The 17,892-nt window shown below is 43.4% G+C and overlaps 1 protein-coding gene across 4 annotated transcripts in view; it reads right to left on the bottom strand.

Annotated features, from left to right (window-relative positions):
- The window catches only part of LOC143781825 (mitogen-activated protein kinase kinase kinase 3-like), a 155,156-nt gene that overhangs the window by 93,356 nt on the left and 43,908 nt on the right, over window positions 1–17,892 (bottom strand). The window contains exon 3 of one of the 4 annotated variants that reach the window (XM_077268700.1): window positions 2,761–3,784. The exons of the other annotated variants lie outside the window; for them this stretch is intronic. The gene's annotated coding sequence lies outside the window, so the exon portion shown is untranslated. The remainder of the gene's footprint in view (window positions 1–2,760; window positions 3,785–17,892) is intronic. 4 annotated transcript variants of the gene reach the window in all.

Here is a 17,892-nt window from a genome sequence, read left to right as displayed (position 1 = left end):
TCCAGGCCGGCGGTCATCTGTCCTGTGTCACTTCCGGTCGGTGAGAGTGTCTAGAGCTCAGAGAAGAATTCCACGTCCACCGTCCAGGACAGGTCCAGCGGTAGCGCCAAGCAAAAGATGAGCTGCAGTCAGGTGCGGACGGTGCACGGTCGGTGCATGCACCCTGTCCCTGTGTCCACAACGGGGGCAGCAGCGCCGTGTGAAGCAGTGAGTGAGTCTTCGGTCCCAACACATTGCAGGGGCACGGGGGATGCAGCCTGCTATGGTAATGGTATGTTAGCAATGCTGGGAGTGGGACTTGCAGTTATAGTCATAGACTACTCACTACTGTATATATATGGCTGGCTGTGTTATATACAACATCACGGGGCTGTGCTATACTACGTGCGCTGTGCTGTATACTACGTGGGCTGTGTTATATACTACTGGGCTGTGCTGTATACTGCATGGGGCCATGGGCTGTGTTATATACTACGTGGCTGTGCTATATACTGCGTGGGCTGTGCTATATAATGCGTGGGCTGTGCTATGTAATGCGTGGGCTGTGTTATATACTGCGTGACTGTGCTATATACTGCGTGCTGTGTTATATATTGCGCGTGCTGTGTTATATAATGCACGTGCTGTGTTATATATTGCGCGTGCTGTGTTATATATTGCGCGTGCTGTTACATATTGCGCGTGCTGTGTTATATATTGCGCGTGCTGTGTTATATATTGCGCGTGCTGTGTTATATATTGCGCGTGCTGTGTTATATATTGCGCGTGCTGTGTTATATATTGCGCGAGCTGTTATATACTGCGCGTGCTGTTATATACTGCGTGCGCTGTGTTATATACTGGGCGTGCTGTGTTATATACCGCGCTGTGCTGTGTTATATACTGCGCTGTGCTGCGTTATATACTGCGCTGTGCTGCGTTATATACTGCGCTGTGCTGTGTTATATACTGCGCTGTGCTGTGTTATATACTGCGCTGTGCTGCGTTATATACAGCGCTGTGCTGTGTTATATACTGCGCTGTGCTGTGTTATATACTGCGCTGTGCTGCGTTATATACAGCGCTGTGCTGCGTTATATACTGCGCTGTGCTGTGTTATATACTGCGCTGTGCTGTGTTATATACTGCGCTGTGCTGTTATATACTGCGCTGTGTTAAAGGGGGGGCCCACTGAGACTTCCGCCCGGGCCCTCAAAAACCTGGAGCCGGCCATAAGCGTGTGTTCTCTGTGTGAGAGGAGTATGTGCAGCGTGTGTCCTATGTGTGAGAGGAGTATGTGCAGCGTGTGTTCTCTGTGTGAGGAGTATGTGCAGTATGTGTTCTCTGTGAGAGGAGTATGTGCAGCGTGTGTCCTCTGTGTGAGACGTGTATTTTCAGCGTGTGTTCTCTGTGTGAGAGTATGTGCAGCGTGTGTCTGTGTGAGATGAGTATGTATAACGTGTGTCTGTGTGAGATGAGTATGTATAACGTGTGTGTCTGTGTGAGATGAGTATGTGCAGCTTGTGTGCTCTGTGAGAGAGGAATATGTGCAGCTTGTGTGCTCTGTGAGAGAGGAATATGCGCAGCGTATCGTATGTTTTCTGTGTGAGAGGAGTATGTGTCCAGTGAATTTGTAGAGGGCATGTGCTCTGTGTATGTGCTAGGTGCTGTGTGTATGTGCTATGTGCTCTGTGTATGTGCTATGTGCTATGTGCTCTGTGTATGTGCTATGTGCATTTGCTATTGTGCTCTGTGTATTTGCTATGTGCTCTGTGGGTAGATTTTGTTTTTTATCATATACATGAACACTATTATTCCTGTTGTTTTTCTGGCATTGAAGGGAGGGTCCCCCCCCCCCCCCCCACTTTTTACACAGGGGCCCACTGCGGTCATCGTCCGCCCCTGCATGACCTAATTAAGAACATCTGATTGTTCTCAACTGTTTTAAATGACTAAAAATGGCGAGAGACATTGTACGGAGATGTGTCTGTGTTCTGGCCCTTAACAAATAACATGTACTTGTATCTCAGGGTTACGCAAGCTCTATGAATTTATGACTGTGGTATTAATGAACTTGCTACGTGATTTCTGGTATAGCAGAGGAAAACAAGGCTGAACACTTCCAGGAACAGTCAGGCGGCATTTTAAGTGTATAATCAACTGTCAAACTCACGGCCTTACTGTTAAGGAATAACTGGGGAAACAAAGCCACAGTCTAAATACAAATTATATTAGCAGGGATTCTAATAAACCAGACCCTCTTTATAGTAACTAAATCTGTAGCCACATGGAGAAGTGCAGATGATCCAAAGTGGTTTTTTTTATACCTAAAAAGGCATATGAATTGTTATAGACGTGGTGCCAAGCTAATTCAAAATTTATTTCCACGGAGTAATATTTTTATATGATCCACTGGTCTCCAAAAGTTTCATTGCCCACAAAATTTCAATAAAATCCTAGCTCTGTCTCTTAAAGATGAGTTTGCCATCACAAAATGACTGTTCACGCCAAGCCCATGTGTTTGGTACAACCTTGGCATAGTAAAAACAAATCAGTCCAGCTTTCCAACTAATTGTTTTACCTCTATCTCCACCCTCCCATTCTTTGATTGACAGCTCTGGCTTTACAGGAGCCAGAGGAGGGTGGAGAAAGATGGAAAATGAGTAGTAGTGGGAAGCTGCCTTAGCTTTTTGCCAATGCCAAGAGTTCACCACCAAGCACTTGTGTTTGGCTTGATCAGTCATTTTGTGCTGACAGACTCCCTTTAAAGTGCTCACATACCTTAGAAAGTGGTCCGTCGAGCAGCTATAGGACTGTACAAAAGTTTTAGGCAAGTGTGGAGAAAAAATGCTGCAAAGTAAAAATGTTTAAAAAAATAAAAGTGTTAATAGTTTATTCTTATCAATTAACTAAATGCAAAGTGAATGAACAAAAGAGAAATCTCAATCAAACCAATATTTGATGTCACCACCCTTCAAAAGCATCAATTCTCAGTTTTTGAAGGAGCTCGTCAGGGATCTTGTTTTGAACATCTTGGAAAACTAATCACAGATCTTCTGTGGATGTTGCTTGTACAAATCCTTCTGTCTCTTTATGTATCCCAGACAGTCTTTATGATGTTGAGATCCGGGCTCTGTGGGGCCATATAATCACTTCCAGGACTCCTTGTTCTTCTTTATGCTGAAGACAGTTCTTAATGTTTGCAGTAGTGGCTCTGATGCAGAATACATTTGGAATCAATCAGATGTCTCCCTGATGGAATTGCATAATAGATAAGTATCTATCTGTATTTCTCAGGATTGAAGACACCATTAATCTTGACCAAATCCCCAACTAAATTTGCTAAAATGCAGCCTCAAACTTGCAGGGACCCTCCACCATGCTTCACTGTTGCCTGCAGACACTCATTATTGTACTGCTCTCCAGCCCTTTGGTAAACAAACTGCCTTATGTTACAGCCAAATATTTCAAATGTTGACTCTTTAGTCCAGTGCACCTGCTGCAATTTTTCTTCACCTCAGTTACTATGTTTTCATGCATAGTTTGTCGCTTGGCTTTGTTTTTGTGTCGAAGGTATGAATTTTCAGTGGCAAATACTTCCATGAAGACCACTTCTGAAAGACTTTTCTGATCAGTAGATGGGTTTTGCTGGGTCCCAATAGTTGTTGCAATTGTTCTGACCTGGGCACTGATGGACATCTTCTGATTTTGAAGGGAAGTATAATGTGTTTTTCATCTGCAGTACGAAGATTCCTTGGCCGACCACTGTAGCTACGATATGGTCCTCAGCGTTTTCTTGGTTCTTCTGAAAAAGAGTTTGAACAGTACATCTTGAAATCCAAACCTGCTTGAAATCTTTGCCTTAGATAGACTTTGCTGATTCAATTGATCTACCATGCCATGGTGTATGACCTGTCACATGAAATCGTCTTGCACAACCTCACCTTTGTAGCAGAGAATGGCTGTTCCTCACCCAGTATAAAGCCTCCTACACAACTGTTTCTCTTTCAGTTAATGACTGTGTTTCAACCTACAAAATGATGATCATTATCACCTGTTTGGTATAATTGGTTACTCATACACCTGGCTATAATCCTACGAAATCCATGACGTGTTGATGTTTCGAAGGTCGAGCGATCAGACCAAACATTAATTTGGTTTAGATTTCGCTTTTCTTCACCTTTTGCATTTTATTAAGTGATAAAAATAAACTAGTAACATTTCTATTTTTGACAGCTTATTTGCAACATTTTTACACACCTGCCTAAAACTTTTACACAGTTCTTTATTTCTCCTTAATTCACATGCATGTCTGGCTGGTTACTGGCAGACATTTCTAGAGGTGGGTTATTTCTTGTGGGAAACAGTTGGGTTGTAAATGTAAGATGCGAAATCCATTTGTCTCCTAACATCATCTGTCAGGGGAGAGTTGGGAGATCACCCTCCATGGGGTCCTTTAGTAACCCACACAATCTGCTTAATGCAAGAAAGTTGTGCGATAAATATTACGGGTTCGCTCACACTGGCATATAGTCTCTCATGTGAGAGAATGGGGCCGATTACACGATATAATACACTTTATTGATGCCGGCGTAAGTGCAGAGATCCTAAGGGATTATGCGAATGACACTCGGCTCAAACACTATCAAGAGTTTGAGCAGAGTGTCACATTAGTGTCATCGGATTCTCTAGTATGGGAGAATTACAGCAAAGGTGTGGAGAAGATAGAGAACTTAATTTTTCCATCTTCTCCATTGTCTCTGTGATTGTACATCAGATGAAATTTGAGTACAGTCCGATGTTTCACACACACCCATAGACTTGTATGAGTGCGCATAATATGAATATAGGACCACTCACAGCATGCTGTGATTGTTTTCTCATGTTGAATCGGCATGAGAAAATAATCGCAGAACTGCACTGCTCTATAGTATAACATTGGGCTGAGTGCTATTCGATAAAACATCCCATAGCACTCGGCCCTGTTATTACGTCATTGTGAGCAAGCCCTAAAGCTGAGACTTTTAGCATTCTCAGTTAACGTATTGTGCACTACAAATAATTGTATTATCTTCTGTCAAATGCATAGGCCTCTTTCGCACTTCCGTCTTTCAGCTCCCGTCACAATCCGTCGTTTTTTGAGAATGCAGGATCCTGCAAAAAAATTTGCAGAATCCTGCATTTTCTCATAGACTTGTATTAGCGACGGATTGTGACGGATGGCCATCCGTTTCATCCGTCTTCCACTGGATCCTGCATAAAAAAAGGTCCGTCGGGCAGAGAAAACGTTCAGAGGAACGTTTTTTCTGCACGTCGGAAAATTGGTCAGCGACACTGGCTACAATGGAAGCCTATGGGTGCAGGATACGTCGCTGCCTGTGAAAAGCAGGAATCCAGCGACAGATCCCATCTTTTCAAAGAGAGCATGCATGGAAGAATTTCCCGTCAGGGAAATTGTCTCTTGCTCGCTTTCTCTTTTTACTATTGATGCTGCCTATGCTGCATCAATAGTAACAAGATATAATGTTAAAAATAATAAAAAAAAAAAAATCGCAGTATTCTCACCTACCAACGTTCCCGAGCAGCTAGCGTTACTTCGTAGTAATACACTGCGAAATCTCTTGAGAAGTCGCAATGTATTACTAGGAAGTAACGCTAGCCGCCGGGAGCATCACTGCGCAGGAACGTTGGTAGGTGAGAATACTGCGATTTTTTTTTTTTTTTTTTAACCTGGTTTGTGTTGTGTATGCGTTTTCGCTGCGGAAAACCGCTGCGAAGATGCATACACAACAGGTGCACATAGGCTCGACGGGTCCATCAGAAAGACGGGCCCAGTGCACACGTTTTTCACAATCTGCACAGGATCCATCATTTCAACGTCTTGACGGATCCTGTGCAGATTTGGAAGACGGAAGTGTGAAAGAAGCCTAAAACAACATATAGACATGAAGGACAGGATATAAATTAGCTTACCAAGTGTTTCTTTTAGACTTGGAGCCAAATCTATTCAATGGTATATCTGTAAAACTACTGGAGACCACTGGTGTTGCTTATACATTAATACTGAAAAAGACTTCTTTTACTATCAGTATACATTTACAGTATAGATAAACATATTGAAAAAATATATTCTAAGTGAGCTAATCCTATAACTACTGCGTAGGCAGAATTGAGAACATCATCAATTTCCTTAGGGACACAGAGAAGAGGTCTACTATAATTGTTTTTTTCCAGACTAACAAACCACAAACTCCTCCTGAATTATACTAACCAGATCTACTTCAAGACAATGACCCTTTGGCTGTTTCCATTTATCCAGGAACACGAAGAACTATCCACTTTGCTAAAACTGCTCTTATCTAGATTGATGGTGACTTTAGAAATAACGTAATATTCTGCAGATCACATTCCACTTTAAGGAATTGTCCAGGCTTATGTAAATAAACTATAATCCCTGCATAAATGAAAAGTTCTGAAAATGTCTAATATATTTTGTTCCTGATTTTGAAGATTTGTTGTCAGTGAAAGGGAAAGCTCTTGCACTCATTCACATGCAGTAAACCGGTACATAGGTTGTCCTATGAGAAATCATTTACCACAAATACAGTTGTATGAAAAAGTGTTTGCTGCCTTTATGATTTCCTATTCTTTCGCATGTTTGTCACACTTACATGTTTCAGATCACGGAACAAATGTAAATATTACACAAAGATAATACAAGTAAACACAAAATGAAGTTTTCAAATGAAGGTCTTTATTATTAAGGAAAAAAGAAATCCAAACCTACAGGTCCCTGAGTGAAAAAGTGATTGCCCCCTAAACCTAATAACTGGTTGGGCCACCCATAGCAGCATCAACTGTAATCAAGTGTTTTCAATAACTGCCAATGAGTCTTTTACAACACTCTGGATGAATTTTGGCCCACTCATCTCTGCAGAATTGTTGTAATTCAGCCACATTGGCGGGTTTACGAGCATGAACCGCCTTTTTAAGGTTAGGCCACAGCATATCAATCGGATTAAGGCCAGGACTTTGACAAGGCCACTACAAAGTCTTAATTTTGTTTTTCTTAAGCCATTCAGAGGTGAACTTGCTGGTGTGTATTATGTAATTTTCCTGCTGCATAACCCAAGTGTGCTTCAGCTTGAGGTCACAAACAGATGGCCGGATATTCTCCTTCAGGATTTTTTGGTAGACAGCAGAATTCATGGTTCCATTTACCACAGAATGTCTTCCAGATCCTGAGGCAGCAAAACAGACCCAAACTATCACACTAACACCACCATATTTTACTGTTGGTATGATGTCCCTTTTCTGTAATGCTGTGTTACTCCTACGCCAGATGTAATGGGACATACACCTTCTAAAAAGTTCAACATTTGTCTCCTCAGTCCACAGAGTATTCTCTCAAAAGTCTTGGGGATCATCAAGATTTTTTCTGACAAAACTAAGACAAGCATTTATGTTCTTATTGTTCAGTAGTGTTTTTCATCTTGCAACTCTGCCATGCAGGCCATTTTTTGCCATGTCTCTTTCTTATGGTGGAGTCATGAACACTGACCTTAACAGAGGAAAGTGAGGCCTGCAGTTCTTTGGATGTTGTTGTGGGGTCTTTTGTGACCACTTGGTCTTGCTTGGCGCTTCCTCTATCCCAGCAATCCCCATTCTCATGCACTGCCCCATGTGGATGATGAGACCTATGTTATCCACACATTGCAACCAATCTCGCTTCTGTGCAGACGTACTGCGCTCTCTCCTGCTAAGGGCTGAGCAAAGTACTGTAATGCATGCGACAGCTTTACTTACCAATCATCAAAAGATGATGAAGATGAGTAGAGTTAGAGCAGGAAAACTTTTAAAAGGGCAGACTTTAAGGACACATAAACAACATGGAATGTGATACACTTATCGTCTCTGTGACGTATGAACCACTGCAATTGTTATAACTCTAATATTGTCTCTTCAGAGAGGAAGAGAACTTGAATTCATCCTTAGTCTCATTTGCACATGGAAACATGAGAAGCAATGGAATGAAACAAAAAAAATTTTTGGACAGTGATGGTGATCAATGAGTGGAACAGACTGCCACGAGAGGTGGTGAGTTCTCCTTCAATGGAAGTTTTCACACAGAAGCTGGACAGACATCTGTCTGAAATGGTTTAGTGAATCCTGCATTGAGCAGGGGGTTGGACACAATGATCCTACAAGTCCCTTCCAACTCTAACATTCTATGATTCTATGAACTCCATTGCTGCTTCCAACAGATGGCGCTATCCTACAAGTCACTATCAACCCTTTAACGGGCCTTGAAATGTGACTTAGGAAAAAAGCCAAATCAGAATCTCAGTTTGCAGATACATTGTTTTGGGGTACTGCCCCTCATCAGTATGAGAACCGATTTGGCTAGGTTAGAGGCTCTGGACTGAGGTCTTAGGGTTAAAGTTTCTCACTGCAGAGAGCGACATACTAGCTCTGGCATGCTTATTCGCCGTGCAATGCTTCTCTGGGAAATTTAATATGCAAATTGCCTCTTCAGAGAGGAAGAGGACTTTGTAGTGCCACCCGTAGTAAGGGAGTCAGTGAAAGATGTGTTGCTGTAGCCCAGGCTGGGTTAACTATTAACATATTAACAGAAATCAAAACAAATATTGGCCATGTATCACACACAGTGTAGGAGAGACTAAGTGCAACACAAAGGGGTAAGGGAGCCCAATATTAGGGAATCGGGGACTGGAAATCCCTAGGCAGATCTAACGTCACCCTGTCTGCCCTAAGCATCCCTATATAGGTTCTGCACCTATCGCCCAGCAGGATACCTAATCCCTGCTTGCCCCTAGTAGTAAGCCATGCTTAGAGAATGCTTAGGGAAGGACTGGGTGAATGCTGGTCGATCCCCACTATAACTAAAGACAGATGGGATACACAAACAAGGGGAACACTTAGCTTGAGTAGATTCAGAGAGAATCACAGAAGTCCTCCAAACACTAAAGAGGAAGATAGCCGACTCTTATAGCTCCAAGCCTCAACAGGGAAATGGAAATATCACCGCCAACTTCCAGCAGCAAGCTGGGAGTTATAAACACCCTGGTCCAGGTGTGTCAACTAAAGCAGGGGGAAGGCTGCCACTGGGTCCTAGAGTCAGAAAGACCAGGAAGAAGTCTGCAAAGTAAACTGCTGAGACCTTCTGCAGTCAGATAAAGAGCGACGGTCTGCAGCCTCTGACACACACGTGACACCAGGGCAGAGAAGGTGTTGCAGTAAAGGCCTAGTCCCATTACGGTTTTTGCATAGGAATTAATCTCAACTCTGCGTAGACGCAAGACAGACCCCTGGAATTCCTTTATCAAGTAAACAACAAGCTTGACATGATATCAACAATATGTGAGGAAATTCAAAAGTAAACCATTATCTAAAAATACATGTTGTAAGCCAAAAGGAAGACAAAAATAGCACAGACTGGCACCGAGATGTATTCTTCAATGGCTAAAAACCATGAATCACTATATACTTTATTGATAAAAACCTTCAGAATAATACAAATTTGCACTTATGTTTCATCTTCTTGACCCTTTCCTCGTGCCAAAGTAGTTACGGCATATAATTTCACAAATTTTCTCTACGCATAGTTAATTTTACTAGAAAATGGAAAGGGAATATAAGGCCAAAACCACATTTTTTTCATACATGTTCTATCCACGGTGTAGGGCTTTTCACATATCCTGTTTTATTCCAAACTGTTTACAAAAAAATAAACACATAAATAAAACGGAAACATGTTGGTTTTTTTTTATCTTAGTCTTGGATCAAACTCACCGATACAAGTCCATGTGTCAGTAAAAAATGAAACATCATTATGATAGCATCCTAGTTGGTGCGGTCTGTTTTTCAGTATTTGGTTCATTGGAGAAGCCAGAGAAAAAACATCCATCATTTTTTTACATACAAGAAAACTCTGATGGTGAAAACTTCAGCTGCTCCACGTCAACAGAACAGCTCTTTCTCTTCCGGGTTGCCCTGTTGACGGGGTATGACCGCTGACGTCATACTAATTGACAGTTGGCTCTCCACAGCTAGGCAGCGTGGAGCGGTCTGTCAATCAGAACATCGGCAGTCATGCCCTCTGTCAATAGAGTGGAAAAGTCATTGCTCTGTCAATGTAACATCAGCAGAAGTTTCTGATCCGATGGCAGGAGAGTTCTGTGACTTTTGGAGTTCACCCTCACACACAATTTTTTTGTGTTTAAGGGTAACTTCTACCTGCAGCTCCAGGGTACCGCCATGGGGGCGGCCTTTGCACCATCCTATGCTGGTTTATTCTTGGGGCTGTGGGAGAGGGAACTCTTCCTGTTGGATGAACTGGGGTCCATGGACCGCGTTCCTTTTTGGACGCGGTACATTGACGATATCTTCTTCATCTGGCAGGGCACTCCTGTCGACCTTGAGCAACGGATCCAGACCCTGAATAGCAATGACCTCAATATTCATTTGACATTCGTATATTGTGGTATTTCTTTGGATTTCCTTGATGTGACGATAAGGAGGGACCCTACAGGTACCTTACAGACTGACATTTTCCGAAAAGAAACATCCACTAATACATTATTGCATGCATCTTCTGGCCATCCACGCCATATGATCAGATCGGTGCCGGTTGGTCAGTTTCTTCGCCTCCTCCGGATATGTTCTTCTGATATTGATTTTGAAGATAGGGCGGAGGACTTGAAGGAACGTTTTAGGTCACGCGGCTATAGCAATAGGTCCATCAAGCATGCGTTCAACAGAGCAAAGCATGCTTCAAGCCATGCCCTCTTATATGGGGGTGATGTCTCACCTGGTCACAGTGATTCTCCTAAGATGAGATTTATAACCACCTTTTGTTCTCAGTCCGATAGAATTAGATCTATTCTTGAAGGAGCTTGGCCGATCTTGAGAGTCGACCCTGTTATTGCCAAATTTTTACCTGAGAAGCCATCTTTGGCATTCAAGCGAGCAAAAAATCTCAGGGACCATCTCGTCTCCAGTCACTATTCCTGTCATAAGAAAACTACATTTTTGGATAATTATCCGATAAGGGGTGGATGTGTTCCGTGTGGCAGGTGTGTCACCTGCCCTAATATTGATAGGTGTGACACTTTTGTCAATTCGGATGGCACTAAACATTATAAAATCGGACAACATATCACTTGCACTACTCGATATGTTGTCTACTACGCGACGTGTCCTTGCGGACTAATCTATGTTGGATTGACAACACGTCAATTGAAGGTCCGCTTAAGAGAACATGTTTTGGGGATTCAAGCGGCAGCCTGCGACACGGATGCCTCCACCCTTAAAACCCTACCCCGTCATTTTAAAAAATTCCACAATTGTGATATTACCCATCTTAGGGTTAGGGGCATTGATACCCTTAAAATTGATATTAGGGGGGGGGGGGGGGGGTTATCCAAAAGATTGGGTAGACTGGAGACGAGATGGATTTGGCAACTTAACACAGTCCAACCATTTTGCCTGAATGAAGGCCTCTCCTTTGCGCCCTTCCTGTAGTCTTCTGGCTGTTGTGCATTTTAATTGTGATTTCACCTGTACACTGTTTGGTTGTTTTTAATTATTTTTCCTGTCATAATTTTAATGCTATGTTCCTGGTCCGTGGAGTTCATGTGAAGTTGGGATAGGAAGTTCAATGAGCATCGTGTGTTAATGAAGTTACTTGTTGTGAATTTGGTTTCTGGGCTCCCCCGGTGGTCACTGGTGGTACTGAACGTGGGTTTGTCATCTCCTCTGTTCACCTGTTTCCATCAGGATGTGGGAGTTTCTATTTAGCCTTGCTCCTCAGTCATTTCTATGCCGGCCAACAATGTTACCAGAAGCATTTCTGTTGCATGTTCCTGCTCCTAGACTACTTTCAGCTAAGTTGGATTTTTGTCCTAAGTTTGTTTGCATTTTTGTTCCAGTTCTCTGTGTTTGAATATTTCTGAGACTGGAAGCTCTTGTGAACTGAAATTGCCACTCTGGTGTCATGAGTTGATATTAGAGTTCTAAAGTAATTTCAGGATGGAATTTTGAATAGGGTTTTCAGCTGGCCGTGAAGTCCCCTTTTCTGTCTTCCTTCTATCTAGTAAGCGGACCTCAATTTTGCTAAACCTATCTTCATACTTCGTATGTCAATTTCCTCTAATATCACCGACAATATTTGTGGGGGCTACTGTCCGCCTTTTGGGGAAAATTTCTCTAGAGGTGAGCCAGGTCTGTATTTTCCTCTGCTAGGGTCAGTCAGTTCTCCGGCTGGCGCTGGGCGTCTAGGGATAAAACGTAGGCACGCTACCGGCCACTTTCAGTTGTTGTGATAGGTTTAGCTCACGGTCAGCTCAAGTTCCCATCTTCCAAGAGCTAGTCCTTTTTGTATGCTCAACTATGTTCTCTGTGTGTTGAGAACCATGACAGTTTGGCCGGCCAAGGGTTAAAATAATTGGCTGAAGAAAGGAGAGAATTAGAAGTCTGCAGAGAATTTTTTTTTTTTTTTCCCCCCTGAGTTTGCTTCTCTGCTTATACTGCAGCCTTCGTCTCTCTCTCCTTCTAATCCTTGAATGGCTCTGATCTCACCTGATTAAAATGGATCCTCAGAGTTTAGCTACTGGTTTGAGTAATCTCGCTAATGAGGTTCAAGGTTTGCAGGATTTTGTTATTCATGCTCCAATATCTGAACCTAGAATCCCTTTACCTGAATTTTTCTCCGGGGATAGATCTCGCTTTCAGAATTTCAAACATAATTGTAAATTGTTTTTGTCTCTGAGATCTCGCTCCGCTGGAGATCCTGCACAGCAGGTCAGGATTGTGATTTCCTTACTCCGGGGCGACCCTCAGGATTGGGCATTTGCTTTGGCACCAGGGGATCCTGCGTTGCTCAGTGTGGATGCGTTTTTTCTGGCTTTGGGGTTGCTCTATGAGGAACCCCATTTAGAGATTCAGGCTGAAAAAGCCTTGATGGCCATGTCCCAGGGTACAGATGAGGCGGAAATATACTGCCAAAAATTTCGTAAGTGGTCTGTGCTTACTCAGTGGAATGAGTGCGCCCTGGCGGCGATTTTCAGAGAGGGTCTCTCTGATGCCATTAAGGATGTTATGGTGGGGTTCCCTGTGCCTGCAGGTCTGAATGAGTCCATGACAATGGCTATTCAGATTGATCGGCGTTTGCGGGAGCGCAAACCTGTGCACCATTTGGCGGTGTCTACTGAGAAGGCGCCAGAGAATATGCAATGTGATAGAATTCTGTCTAGAAGCGAACGGCAGAACTTTAGGCGAAAAAATGGGTTATGCTTCTATTGTGGTGATGCAACTCATGTTATATCAGCATGCTCTAAACGTACAAAGAAGGTTGATAAGTCTGTTTCAATCAGCACTTTACAGTCTAAGTTTATTCTATCTGTGACCCTGATTTGCTCTTTATCGTCAATTACCGCGGACGCTTATGTCGACTCTGGCGCCGCTTTGAGTCTTATGGATTGGTCCTTTGCCAAATGCTGTGGTTATGATTTAGAGCCTTTGGAAGTTCCTATACCTCTGAAGGGTATTGACTCCACGCCATTGGCTAGTAATAAACCACAATACTGGACACAAGTGACTATGCGTATTAATCCGGATCACCAGGAGATTATTCGCTTTCTTGTATTATATAATCTACATGATGTTTTGGTGCTTGGATTGCCATGGCTGCAATCTCATAACCCAGTCCTCGACTGGAAAGCAATGTCTGTGTTAAGCTGGGGATGTCAGGGGACTCATGGGGACGTACCTTTGGTTGCCATTTTGTCATCTGTTCCCTCTGAGATTCCGGAATTCTTATCTGATTATCGTGACGTTTTTGAGGAACCTAAACTTGGTTCACTGCCTCCGCACAGAGATTGCGATTGTACAATAGATCTGATTCCGGGCAGTAAGTTTCCAAAAGGTCGTTTATTTAATCTATCTGTGCCTGAACATGCTGCTATGCGTGAATATATTAAGGAGTCCTTGGAAAAGGGACATATTCGTCCTTCGTCATCTCCTTTAGGAGCCGGCTTTTTCTTTGTATCTAAAAAGGATGGCTCTTTGAGGCCGTGTATTGATTATCGGCTTTTGAATAAAATCACGATTAAATATCAGTACCCTTTGCCATTGCTTACTGATTTGTTTGCTCGCATAAAGGGGGCCAAGTGGTTCTCTAAGATTGATCTTCGTGGGGCGTATAATTTAGTGCGAATTAAGCAGGGGGACGAGTGGAAAACCGCATTTAATACGCCTGAGGGTCATTTTGAGTATTTAGTAATGCCTTTTGGTCTTTCAAATGCCCCTTCGGTCTTTCAGTCCTTTATGCATGACATTTTCCGTGAATATTTGGATAAATTTATGATTGTGTATTTGGATGATATTTTGATTTTTTCGGATGACTGGGACTCTCATGTCCAGCAGGTCAGGAAGGTTTTTCAGGTTTTGCGCTCTAATTCCTTGTGTGTAAAGGGTTCTAAGTGCATTTTTGGGGTTCAAAAGATTTCTTTTTTGGGGTATATTTTTTCCCCCTCTTCCATTGAGATGGATCCTGTCAAGGTTCAGGCTATTTGCGATTGGACGCAACCCTCTTCTCTTAAGAGCCTTCAGAAATTCTTGGGCTTTGCTAATTTCTACCGTCGATTTATAACTGGGTTTTCTGATGTTGCTAAACCACTGACTGATTTGACTAAGAAGGGTGCTGATGTTGCTGATTGGTCCCCTGCTGCTGTGGAGGCCTTTCGGGAGCTTAAGCGCCGCTTTTCTTCCGCCCCTGTATTGCGTCAGCCTGATGTTACTCTTCCTTTTCAGGTTGAGGTCGACGCTTCAGAGATTGGAGCTGGGGCGGTTTTGTCGCAGAAAAGTTCCGACTGCTCCGTGATGAGACCTTGCGCGTTCTTTTCTCGTAAATTTTCGCCCGCGGAGCGAAATTATGATATTGGTAATCGTGAACTCTTGGCTATGAAGTGGGCTTTTGAGGAATGGCGTCATTGGCTTGAGGGGGCTAGACATCAGGTGGTGGTATTGACCGACCACAAGAATTTGATTTATCTTGAGTCTGCCAGGCGCCTGAATCCTAGACAGGCGCGCTGGTCGTTATTTTTCTCTCGGTTTAATTTTGTGGTTTCATACCTACCAGGTTCTAAAAATGTGAAGGCGGATGCCCTTTCTAGGAGTTTTGAGCCTGATTCTCCTGGTAATTCTGAACCTACGGGTATCCTTAAGGAGGGAGTGATTTTGTCTGCTGTTTCCCCAGACCTGCGACGGGCCTTGCAGGAGTTTCAGGCGGATAGACCTGATCGTTGCCCGCCTGGTAGAATGTTTGTTCCTGATGATTGGACCAGTAGAGTCATCTCGGAGGTCCATTCTTCTGCGTTGGCAGGGCATCCTGGAATCTTTGGTACCAGGGAGTTGGTGGCTAGGTCCTTCTGGTGGCCTTCCCTGTCACGAGATGTGCGAGGTTTTGTGCAGTCTTGTGATGTTTGTGCTCGGGCCAAGCCTTGTTGTTCTCGGGCTAGTGGATTGTTGTTGCCCTTGCCTATTCCGAAGAGGCCTTGGACTCACATCTCGATGGATTTTATTTCTGATCTCCCTGTTTCTCAGAAGATGTCTGTCATCTGGGTGGTGTGTGACCGTTTCTCTAAGATGGTCCATTTGGTTCCCTTGCCTAAGTTGCCTTCCTCATCCGAGTTGGTTCCTCTGTTTTTTCAAAATGTGGTTCGCTTGCATGGTATTCCGGAGAATATCGTTTCTGACAGGGGGACCCAATTCGTGTCTAGATTTTGGCGAGCGTTCTGTGCTAGGATGGGCATTGATTTGTCTTTTTCGTCTGCTTTCCATCCTCAGACTAATGGCCAGACCGAGCGAACTAATCAGACCTTGGAGACTTATTTGAGGTGTTTTGTCTCTGCGGATCAGGATGATTGGGTTGCCTTCTTGCCCTTGGCGGAGTTTGCCCTCAATAATCGGGCTAGTTCTGCCACTTTGGTTTCTCCTTTCTTCTGTAATTCGGGGTTTCATCCTCGTTTCTCTTCCGGTCAGGTGGAGCCTTCGGATTGTCCTGGAGTGGATGCTGTGGTGGAGAGGTTGCATCAGATTTGGGGGCAGGTGGTGGACAATTTGAAGTTGTCCCAGGAGAAGACTCAGCATTTTGCCAACCGCCGTCGTCGTGTTGGTCCTCGTCTTTGTGTTGGGGATTTGGTGTGGTTATCTTCTCGGTTTGTCCCTATGAAGGTTTCTTCTCCTAAGTTTAAGCCTCGGTTCATCGGCCCGTACAAGATATTGGAGATTCTTAACCCTGTGTCCTTTCGTTTGGACCTCCCTGCATCTTTTTCTATTCATAATGTCTTCCATCGGTCATTGTTGCGCAGGTATGAGGTACCTGTTGTGCCTTCCGTTGAGCCTCCTGCTCCGGTGTTGGTTGAGGGTGAGTTGGAGTACGTTGTGGAGAAGATCTTGGACTCCCGTGTTTCCAGACGGAGACTTCAGTATTTGGTCAAGTGGAAGGGCTACGGTCAGGAGGATAATTCTTGGGTGACAGCCTCTGATGTCCATGCCTCCGATTTGGTCCGTGCCTTTCATAGGGCTCATCCTGATCGCCCTGGTGGTTCTGGTGAGGGTTCGGTGCTCCCTCCTTGAGGGGGGGGTACTGTTGTGAATTTGGTTTCTGGGCTCCCCCGGTGGTCACTGGTGGTACTGAACGTGGGTTTGTCATTTCCTCTGTTCACCTGTTTCCATCAGGATGTGGGAGTTTCTATTTAGCCTTGCTCCTCAGTCATTTCTATGCCGGCCAACAATGTTACCAGAAGCATTTCTGTTGCATGTTCCTGCTCCTAGACTACTTTCAGCTAAGTTGGATTTTTGTCCTAAGTTTGTTTGCATTTTTGTTCCAGTTCTCTGTGTTTGAATATTTCTGAGACTGGAAGCTCTTGTGAACTGAAATTGCCACTCTGGTGTCATGAGTTGATATTAGAGTTCTAAAGTAATTTCAGGATGGAATTTTGAATAGGGTTTTCAGCTGGCCGTGAAGTCCCCTTTTCTGTCTTCCTTCTATCTAGTAAGCGGACCTCAATTTTGCTAAACCTATTTTCATACTTCGTATGTCAATTTCCTCTAATATCACCGACAATATTTGTGGGGGCTACTGTCCGCCTTTTGGGGAAAATTTCTCTAGAGGTGAGCCAGGTCTGTATTTTCCTCTGCTAGGGTCAGTCAGTTCTCCGGCTGGCGCTGGGCGTCTAGGGATAAAACGTAGGCACGCTACCCGGCCACTTTCAGTTGTTGTGATAGGTTTAGCTCACGGTCAGCTCAAGTTCCCATCTTCCAAGAGCTAGTCCTTTTTGTATGCTCAACTATGTTCTCTGTGTGTTGAGAACCATGACAGTTACTGCACTCTACAGCTACTGTTTTATGTTGTTCTTTGTGGTTTTTTCTTCCCTTTTCTATGCTTGTTTATATATGAGATTCATTATGCTATTATGTAAATATGCTATACGGTTTGGGCTGGTTATATATTACACATGCACTTATGTGGGGCTATATTTAAATATTATGTATATCCCTATGTCCTAATGTAAACATCTGTTAGTGCATACACATGGCTGTCATATGATTTTATGGTTGATGGATATTCTCTGTTTTAGGCAGTTGTGGATCTTTGTATGATCCTATAAATTTTCATGTACGGTGATTTATTATTATTATTATTATCATTATTATCTTAATATGGCCATTGATTCTATGGGTTAAATGCCGGTATATACGCCATTAATACCTATTTACTTTATTCATTGTGGCCTTTTACTTTCCAATACCTATGGGCATTTCTTTCCCTGAACTAAGATGGCTGCGTTATGATTCTCGCCCATGCGCCAACCGCTGTGTTTACTTGAT

The sequence above is a fragment of the Ranitomeya variabilis genome, chromosome 6 (genome assembly GCF_051348905.1).
Source record: "Ranitomeya variabilis isolate aRanVar5 chromosome 6, aRanVar5.hap1, whole genome shotgun sequence".
In the NCBI taxonomy this organism is placed as follows: domain Eukaryota; kingdom Metazoa; phylum Chordata; class Amphibia; order Anura; family Dendrobatidae; genus Ranitomeya; species Ranitomeya variabilis.
This window is presented reverse-complemented; position numbering and strand designations above follow the sequence as displayed.